Consider the following 10,599-nt stretch of genomic DNA (forward strand, 5'->3'; position numbering starts at 1 on the left):
CGTCAAATCTGGAGCCGCTCCAATGAAAGCAGATAGAAGGAGGATTCGTTTGCAGTAGGTACAGCGAATGCAGTCAGCAAAATGAACAATTCAACGCTGTTTCTGAGCATATTCTTTCAGTTTGAATTAGTCTTAAACAGCTTGACGTACTACTTGGTTTGAAATATATGACTACTCTTTCTCATACTAATCAGTTTATGAGTTGTGCTTCAACTTTGGAAACATGCAGTAACAAAGTTCAGGAGCCAACTTTCATTGTTCTGCTGTTTGTAAACACTCAGGAAGACTTGTACCAGAAATACGGTTTAATGTACTTTCTAATTAGAACATTGTGTTCTTCGGAGGCGTACACCAAGACAGAGACGTGAAATATGGATGGATCCTGTCGATGGTTTGGGATCATAAATCACAATCACACAGTGAATGATACCAGCAGATGCCGTGTTTTGAGGAACTGGGGAGTGGTCCTGTTTAGAGCAGAAATATTTTATAAATCACAGCCTCATGTGATTTACTCCACACAGACAAGATCCAGACACGAGCTGCTCCAAAATGAGTGCAGAGCGGGAGGCTGGGGGTAAATGTTGTGGTGCTCTGTGCTTTATAATCATTTTACCTTTTATCTGCTGAAACCATCATAACTTCCATAGAACCAGTATTAATATGAGAACTCTTAGGATTTATAGGACCTTTTCATCACCGTGTTGTGTTGTTTGACACCAAAACACACACATCACTCATGTCACAGAGGAGCTGTTTGTTTGGTCTTTATCACTTTTAATTAAACATAAATTCAACGGATTCTTGGTCAAACTGAGACAGTTTTATTTTAAGATATCGTCTAAATTTGTTGGTTTGTGTTTGGGTGTGCTGAGGTCAACCTGCAGCTGTTTTAGCTCAATACTGCCATCTGCTGGCTGCAGGGAGACTCTATTAGCAAAAGGGACACAAGTTTAATGCTGTAATGGTCCCAAATTCTCATTTATTTATTGTCCATTTTTGGCTTGAGGACAGCACATTTTAATCACTTTTAATGTATGTTAATTTTGTCAGATTCAGCACAGATTCAGCAGTACTGGAGAAGGTTTCTTCCTGTTTACAGTCTGTCAGCACTCGTACATGCTCAGGTGAAAGAAGTAGAACAGCTGAAGATATTTAATAAATGTCCAAATTGAGAAGCACATTAACATTAAACACAATTTAGATGAGAACATGTCTTCTTGTATCTTATGTAAACACCATTTTGTATTGTTTCAAAGTTAAATTGATCAAGACCTTTTAAAGCTAACTATTTAATCTCACTTTATTTGAGATGCACCTTTCAAACACAGGGGGGGACAGGCGCTTGAAATAAGACTAAAGTAAGATGTTTGTCCTGAGACAACACATAGCACATTATTGTGCAACATGAATAATAATACGAGGGTGCAGATTCAATCACTGTGCCAAGTATTGAACTCCTTTTAGCAACACTGATTATTAAAAAGAATAGGTTCATATATGTTTAGAACTGCAGAGAGTGTCTCAAATCAAGTGAAGAATTATCCCAATGAGCCTGTTTCAGCCCACATGATTACAGCTAATAGTGATTAAATGAACTGGAGTGTATGCAGCGGAATGAAAGGGCTCCGTGCATCGACAGAGAGAGGAAACATGGATGTTAGACTGATATGGTTTAGTGTTGACGAGTGGGCGCAAAGATGAACAGATGAGAGCCGTCAGCTCCGTCTCTGTGTGAAGGTCACTCTGGAGCAGGTGTTGACAGCGAGAATATTTGTGGGTAAACAAATCCATCTTTGCAAAGGTCACCATTTGTTCAGTGGCCTTCTCTCTCGCCCTGCCTCTCTTCATCCTCTCTTTATCTCTTCATTCCTCCTTTCTTTGTCACGTCTCCACTCTCCTCCTGCTTTCTGTTTACTTCTGAGTTATTTTCATGAGGAATTCCTGCCATTGGTTGGTCGCAGCTCCGTCTGCCAGGCAGAGGAAAGCGCATACTGCAGCATTATCAGCGTTCAGAAGCCACCAACCTGATTGCACGGCCACGGGTGGCTACGTTACAGCTGTCTCTGGACAGCAGCAGGTACCCAGCCCGGCACGCCAGCCGAGATGGGCACCCACTTCTCCAACTGGCTGCCGCTGGCCCTCTGCCTGCATGTCACCCATTCCCAGCCACCCACACACAAACACACACACCAGCAACTACACCAGCCAACACTCATCCCCCCTTGTCAGCTTTGCCACCCATGCAGGAGAGGAACCTGTCACGCTGTCTCCACCGTAGACGTTGTGTTCAGACAACATTCATAAGCACCTGGCCAACACTTATGTTCAGTGCAAAAGAACATGCATATGAAATAGGTGGCAAGAAGATGTTTGGTGTGGCGGGAAGCAAGCTAAAGAGTTTATTTTTGCCTCTTGAAGCAATTTTCTGCTCCTTGGTGCCTTTTTTCCCCTGTCAGTATGTTCTCAGATTCTCCAAAGTCAAGCATTGCACCCAAAACTATCTAACTTAAAGGTGTAAAGGAACGCTTCCACTGTTGAATCCTGATAAAGAGCAAAGAAAGAACAGGTCGACATGAAACCCCAACGAACAGGGAAAAAGAACAATAATAGGAGCAGCAGAGAAAGTGGGAAAGAAAAGAGGAGGGAAAAAGAGGCAGTGAGGGAAACATATTTACTGACATCCATGGGCTGTCACCACTCTGATTAATGGTGGTTGGAATCCCTGCCTGGTGAAAAGGTGTTGTTGGGGTGTAGAGAAAGCCCAGGCGCTGACCTAGAACTAATAGCATTCGACTTGAACAAGCTGTGCAACCTGAGAGAGTGGGCTCTGCTGCTGCTGCCGGTACTGCACCGGGCTGCAAGGAAGAGGAAATAAGAAAAGTTAGAAATGGGGAAAGTAGGTAAGAAGGTTCACATCGCAACCTTTGAACTCTGAACACCTGGCCTGACTCCACGCGGTGTCCAAAATCACCTTGTTCACTCGCTAACTGTTCGCTATGTAACACAGTCCTCTGGAGTGGTGAGCCGTAAATTTCAGATACTTATGAATCAGGCAATCCGTGCCATCATTGATAGGTGTGGTGTCACATGGCTGTAACTGAATCATTAAAGGTGAGTATTGATGGGATTCAGGATCAATGGGGACACAGAGGACACTTCCTCAGTATTTGTTGGATTTGTAAAGGCTGATTCTGATGATGTCAGTGACATCACATTAGCTTGTGATTGAAGTTCATGCAGTCACTCCGCAGCAGTGACAGCAGACCCTGTCAATCGTCTGTTTGATGCACGACAAATCGAGTCCACAGTGACGCTCTGTGAGGCTGTTTTTACACATGACGGTGCTTTGAGCTACATGTTAATTTTAACATGCTAACAGGCTTGTAATGATAACGCTAACATGCTGATGTTCAGCAGGTAAAACGTGCACCATGTTCACCATCTTAGTTTAGCGTGTTAGCATGCTAACATTTGCTAAGGAGCACCTAACACAAACTTACTGTACAACGAACATTATTAGTTTTGCAGGTATTCGGCCATGAAAGCAAAGTCTTGGACGAGTTTGATGAGAAGTTTGATGAACATTAATGACTGAATTTCATGGCAATGCGTCCAGTAGTTGGTGAAGTATCAGGAATATTTCTTTAGCCCGATAATATCACATAGCTTTCAATGGGCATTGCAGGGCCACAGCCTTGGCTCCTTACCCAGCTCAAGCTCCAGGAATAACAAGGAAAAACTCCTCAGAGGAAGAAAGAAGAAGAAGAGAAAGAAAGAAACCTTGGGAGAAAGCATTCAGAGAGAGATTCTGCTTCCACACAGGTCAACTTGCACTGGAAAAAAAAAAAAAAAAAACCCACACAATCACCACCAGCTCCTGCTCACGTTTCCCTGCAGAACACCACAAAAAAAAAGGTCTTGCTTGAAATAATCTGCGGTGTGTATTTGCCAGGAACATCATCCTGCCGAGGCTGTTTTTGCTGAGGGCAACAGCGAGCCCAACAGCTGGGACATAATGAAGCTTTCAGGCACTTGTTCTCCCATCGTGTAGCGCCAGCCCCTGTCTGCTTCCACCAGATGTTCCATGTTTTCCCTCCAAGAGGCTGTGCTGCCAAAATGGGGACGGCCGCTCGCAAAGCGGGAACCAGCTAGCTCCACAGTTGATTCATGATTATAGGGTGATAGTTGGGTTAATTGCTTGTTTCCTGTTTATTGGGCGAGGCCCTGTCACTCGGTTGTCATCCTTTGTGTAGCTGAGAAAATCAGTTTGACAGTAACTAGAGCTGCTGTTATCAGTGTCGCTGGTCTGGAGTCAGCTGGGAGCAGATAAACATGATGTTATTGATTTATTCTCAAAGATCAGGGGAGCTGTCGTTGTTGTTTGATTGTTGATAAAGGATGACATGAAAATGTGTCCTCATGTGTGCTGAAAGCAGCTGACGCAGGTGACGCTCCACCAAACCAAATTAATACAAGATGTTATATGATGCCGGAGACCAGAGCGGCGATACAAGTGTGACTCAGCACTGATCACAAGCTGCTGATCCAGCCAGCTTCACAGACAGGGAAGATTCAGCAACGGCTGCTACAAAGCAGTGCTGCAGAATCGAAGCTACAGACAAACAGAGCTCTGCAGGCGTTTGTTGAACACTCAATGGTGGAAACTGACCACTGAAAACTTCAAAACAAGTTAATACTCCAAAGTTTTATCAGATAGGAGAAAACATATGCACAGTTTGTGAATGGCAAGGAAGTAACTCAGCATTTTACTGTTATTACTGTCAGAAGCTTTTTGGTTCTTGTAACCTCAGCTTATCTAATATTTTGTATATAAATTTTTGCATTAATAATCTAAATCTGTTATCTGTATATTTTTCTGCAAAATGTTGTGGAGTAGATGTATAAAGTAACATTAAGTGGAAATACCCGGCACTTGCATTCTGAAAAGCTGGTCAGAATTAGCTTGTGTGGATTTGGGACTTGTCACCAGTCTAAAGGCTCTACACACACCTGCACAGGTGTTTTCAGTTACTCCTCTCTGGACTGTGAGGGCATGTAGAGACTCTGCTTGGTGAACTCACTTCAGAACAACTTGAATCTTTATCATGCATATTGGTAGATGCAGTGTGATTACCTGAAATAATCTCCAGCATGAGTGAAAACCTTTAACCACCTTTCTTATTCATGAACCTGTTGGGTGACTGCAGGTACCAGCTGCTAATGTTGAAACTTGCTAACAGCGAAGCTAACTGTCAAAAAAGCTTAGCCACGAGGTAAGCCGACAAACTTTAAAAAAACATTGAAAGCGGCTCCTCTTTCAACCTGTTATAAGTGGCCATGTCAAAGTACACACTTCCAGGTGTTTTGTTGAGAACTCAGAGCAGGAAACACGTCCACCTTGTCCAAGCTAGCTAGCTAGGATAACTTCCTGTAACAGCTAACGTTATCAGGACATGCTATTGCTTTATAATGTTTCCCTTTCTAAAAATGGGTGCAAACCTTACTGTTTGTGCGTTAATTTATCTAATATTTAGCCTGTTTTCTCTCTGTAGATTTATTAATTGGTATTTTTGTCAGCTTTGGGTACAATATCACCTCATTAACTAGCAAAATGCAAAATGCTATGTTCCACAAACTAGTAGGCCAGAACTTTCTAGATAAACTGATGATAGATGATAATTCAGTTTTGAGTCAAGATGTTCTTTAAACTAGAGCTACACCAACATTATTTACATTGACAGTTAATTTGCCAGTTATCAAAACACGTCTTTTACTGGGAGTCGATCCACTAATTGATAAATCAACCAATCATGTCAGCACTACTGTAAACTTTGTCTTTATTAATGCAAGGCCAACAATTTTTAAGTCAAAACTGTCATCTGTTGGAAATGCTGATCACTTTTTAATTAGGGTTTACTCTGTGTGTGTGTGTGTGTGTGTGTGTGTGTGTGTGTGTGTGTGTGTGTGTTGTGATACATTTTCTGTTAATTACACCATCTAATCTACCCCTTGCCAGTGGAATCATGTTGCAGGCTAACTGAATTAATTGAGACTAGATGTTTTTTACATATGTAATTATTTCAAATCATATCATTTATGCTTCACTCAGTTCCTGGTAAACTGAAGGGGGACGTAGTCAAACCTTGTTTTCTTTTTAGGCAAATGAAGAAATCTCTATGGGCTATCCTGTCACTGATCAATGCACATCTAGATGTTTAACATCTGGCAAGCCACTGGAAAGTGGCTTCTATGGCAACATTGCGTTGCCATCATCCTCCCATCATTAGCTTTCACCATTGCCCCGGGGTTCATAATGTCGTTAGCTTACATAGAGACGCAGTAAAGTGATGTTACATGACGTTTCTCAACTCCTTTTATTGAAGAAACCCGCCATGCAGCGTGCTCGTCCTATTCCATGGGCACCACAGGGAAATAAGACATGATGAGAGCAGAAGCTTGATGACAAGAGGTTTAAAATTTCTTGCGTCAAACATCATTTAATTTGGGGATTAGGCAAACAAAAAGCATCACACAAGCTAGCAGGAAAAGCTCTCTAGCAGTGGTGTAATTTCACATGCTCATAGAAAATAGGCTATAAAGGATTTGGTATTAAGCCGTTTGGCCGGTACAAGCTTTTATGTGTTTTCAGCTGCTCTTTTGCAGCCAGATGTAAATCCACAACATCTGTATGTAGCACAAAAGGTTGAACACAGAAATTCAAACTTGCACCATTTCTGCACTAGTTTTAATCGAATGTGCAGTCAAAATGATTAGCCACAATGACTGAAATTATGTAGTTGTAATTACAAACAGATGGGAGGCTTTATTTGCACTTAAGGCGACTGTGTTCATGGGAAATGCAGTGTGAAAAAGAATAATTAAGAAGTTAAAGTCCTGTTTTTTCCAAGTTGTGTTTAAATAATCAACACTATGATGTAAATTTGTTTTAAATTAGCTATGTAGTTATATGAATGCTTTGCCAGGAGCAGCTGTCACCTTCAAGCCTTGAGGTTGTGGAGATACAGAGATTTTTATTTATTTATTGAGACCTCAGTTTGTTTCTTTTCTGGAGGGAAGCAGCGCGTAAAGTCTGCGGCGCCTCATGCTGAGATGTTTCACGACACCCGAGGGCTCAATGGGGAGAAGTAACTCATCGAGTGAGTCGGACAGTATTTCTGCTTTAGTGCTGTATTTCTCTTCATATGTGTTAAGGAGCAAAACCGTTTTTCTTCATGATGGTCACAGGACATATTCTAATAACTCTTCTGACTCCTTTGCACCATGATTGTACACAAGAGCCCGTTGGTCAGTGATCAGCTGCACTGAGGCAGTCGCCCGTCACATGACGTCACATCACATCACATCACATCACATCACATCACAGCAGGTGCCTCGCTCAAACCTTCCCCACCAAACTCTGACTACAGCTCGCCTTCCAAATTTATTCCACAAATCATCTGAGCGCGTTGCTGTGAAATTTACTGGACAGATTTATGCTGTTTATTCTGAAGTGGCCTTTCCTTCCTGTGCCACCCTCAGGCCTACTGCTAGCTGCAAGGGTCGAACGATAAATAATTAATCAGTGTGTTGTTTATTCTGTCCAACACTCTGATATAGTGTGATGAACGCTGCAGCCACTAGGAGCCGCTAGTGGGCTTCAGACTTTAGTGTTCAACCTATTAATAAGAATGATTATCAAAGCATTTTTATTAACGTAAAACAGAATTTTTTTCATTTAATTTGGATGATATGCATGTATGTGAAGTCATGATAAGAGGCTGATGTGAATGTGGTTTTCTGAAAATATGTCTTCTTATTATTCAAATACGTTTGTTATGCAGCTCTGCCTCCTTTAAACTGATTTACTGCACAGGACCTCATCAGTCCACAACAGGCTGGGTTGTTGTTTGCAGTTTACTGAGTGTACAACAGAGGTCACTAGAAGCTGCTCTTGCATGAAGCTGGCATCCTCTCCATCAGAGCCGCTGTGTCACACTGAGTGCTGTGGACTTAAGTTTAAAAAAAAAAATGCTGTAGTTGTGAAAGTCTTTCTTTAAGCTACCATTAACAAACAGCTTGTATCTTATTTCCGCCCTTTCTGATTCAGCAAACCTGCAAGCACAGGCGTGCTTTATTTATGCTGGTGCATTTTATGCATGACAGTTTTGCTGAGGGGAAAAAAAAAAAGTTCCTCCTCCCCGTCTTCCCCATGTTTCCCCCATTGATTTTGGCGCTGCTTTGATGTGAATCTGCGCCAGAAGTGTCACTTAGATAAATCACTGTTAGTCCAAGCTGGCATAGCTCGGCACTGGTGACAGAAGGGAGAATTCCACTCGGATCAAATAAATACAGATGTGAAGTAATTAGTTGTATTCCCAAGGAGCCTATTGTGGGCATGTTAAAGATGCTAGGGATCAGCTGGCTTTCCCACAAGCAGCTTTTATCAATTTAAACAGGGACGGAAACTAGGTGGGTCATAACCCATGTGGCTTTTGATGAGTCACCTGTCCAGCGTGCAGGTCTGGAAAAAGGTGAAATGCTTGAAAATTTAAACAGGAGCTGACTTTTGTGATTAACAACAAACTGGCCTTTCTCTTCACAGACGCTCACCGCTTTGGGAAATTAAAGCAAATATTTATTCTAAGATAAATGCATCAGTAAAGTTCACTGCTGCCTTCATATCCTTCCCAGCCACAACCGGGTGACAGTTCAACAGCAGCTTTTTGCATTGCTATTTTGGCTTTTGCAGGTGATGGCTATCATATAATTAATTTGCTTTTTATTTAACCTTGATTCAACCAACCTGAGAGCACATTCTTATTTACAGTGTCATCCTGCATGGCAAAAGGAGTCTTAATTAGTGGAACAGAGAAAGGAGAGAAAAGATATTAAAGGACAGCAAAGCAGTGGAAAAAGACTGAGATACAGAAACAAATGGACTTGCACATGAGCAACATCTACTATCTATTATCTGTCTTTCTTGAATTTAATATCAAACACCTATAAATGTATTTCCTCTTTAACAAGAATGAAGCAAACAGTATGCTAATGCTCCTGTATTAGCAGAGCTTGCACCAAATGCTGTTGCTTTGACGCATTGAAACATCCTGACATTTAAAACAATTTATGTAAAACACGCTTTGATCTTCTCTCCAACGCAGAACACATTTGACAAAAAACGCTGCTTTAAGTGCACTATCTTATAACAAAAGGAGTGTATGTTTGCCACATAATACTGCCATTACGATAAATGCCACCTCCTTGTGAAATTGAAACCCACTTTTTTTTTTCTGCACTCGCAATTATAGGCTCCTTCAGGAGGGGACGTATTTATGCTCAGCAGTTAGCAATACATTGATTTAATACGTTTCTAATCAGGACATACAGCTTCAGGGCCTAAAATGTTAATTTTTCCTGCTGCTTACAAAGTAGCCTTTGATTTTCTGTCACGGCAGTAATTACAGTGTTTTGCCACTAGATAGGGAGAGAGCTTTGTCTCGTCTAATTATGAGGTAATCATTGCTGTAGTGCCAGCATGTTGTTCTCACCTTTTTGTTTATACTATTTTTATTTTATTTTACAGCTTCTGGCTGTTCCCTCCCCTTCTAATTCACGCCGTGACACTGTTAACTCTGTGTGTGTGTGTTTGCGAGTGTGTGTCTGAGTGTATATTTGGAGCGTAGTAGCCTAGTGACTGTAATTGTTGTGGTATGGGTGCTGTTAATTACTGGAGTAAACGGTTGAATCACGGCCAGGGCCCTTTGTGGTTGCAGAGTGGCGGGCAGCAGCAGAGAGAGACAGAGGGCTGGAAAATTGTTTTTACCATCTGGGGACCGGGGGAGAGAGAAGGGGAAGCAGAAAGGAGAAAAGGGGGAACAGCGGTAGACAGAAAGGCCCAATTGGTGGCCAGAGCCTAAGGGTTTGGGGGTCCATATGGAAGGCAGCACTTTGCCTTGCACTTTATTGCACACCTTGCTGTTTTAATCAATGGCAAGCCTGTTCACAGAGCCTAGAGCAGCAGTGGTTGTTTCTCATTGTCTTACTGCTACTTCCACTTTTCCTGCTCCACTACACCCCAACACTTCTTACCAAATCTCTGAAGAGCTGTGCAGCACTTTCGGGCCTCTGTGGAGGCCGGGGGAAGTGGATGTGCCGCGGTGAAAACGCTTGCACGATGTGTGAGGTAAAAGCTCCTATTTTGTAATGATGATTTGATACGCTTTTGGCTCCTGCCTGCGCTCTTCTAATTTCCCAGCAAAGCAGGGATAAGAATGTCGACACCTGCTGTGTTTGGAGTCGTTTCTTAAAATGGAGGATACCATTCCATCTGAATTCCATTTGAGTGTTGAAAGTAATGGGATTAGGCTACAAAAGGCGCGTTAACACCGAGACTTTTCGGCGTGCGCTAATAACACTATAAAAGTGCCAGCCAGCGGAGGTCTGACTCCCTCGTAACCCCACCGTGTTTGGAGGCAGCACTGGTAATCGCCCCCCTCAGACCAAGCACCATGTTGAGGAGTGGGGAATAAGTCCATGGCGGTGTGGGAGGTTGAGTGCTTGATTTTATCACAGAACTCTTGCAGGAACATCAATATT

This window comes from Chaetodon auriga, chromosome 1, assembly GCF_051107435.1.
Source record: "Chaetodon auriga isolate fChaAug3 chromosome 1, fChaAug3.hap1, whole genome shotgun sequence".
NCBI classification, from domain to species: Eukaryota; Metazoa; Chordata; class Actinopteri; order Chaetodontiformes; family Chaetodontidae; genus Chaetodon; species Chaetodon auriga.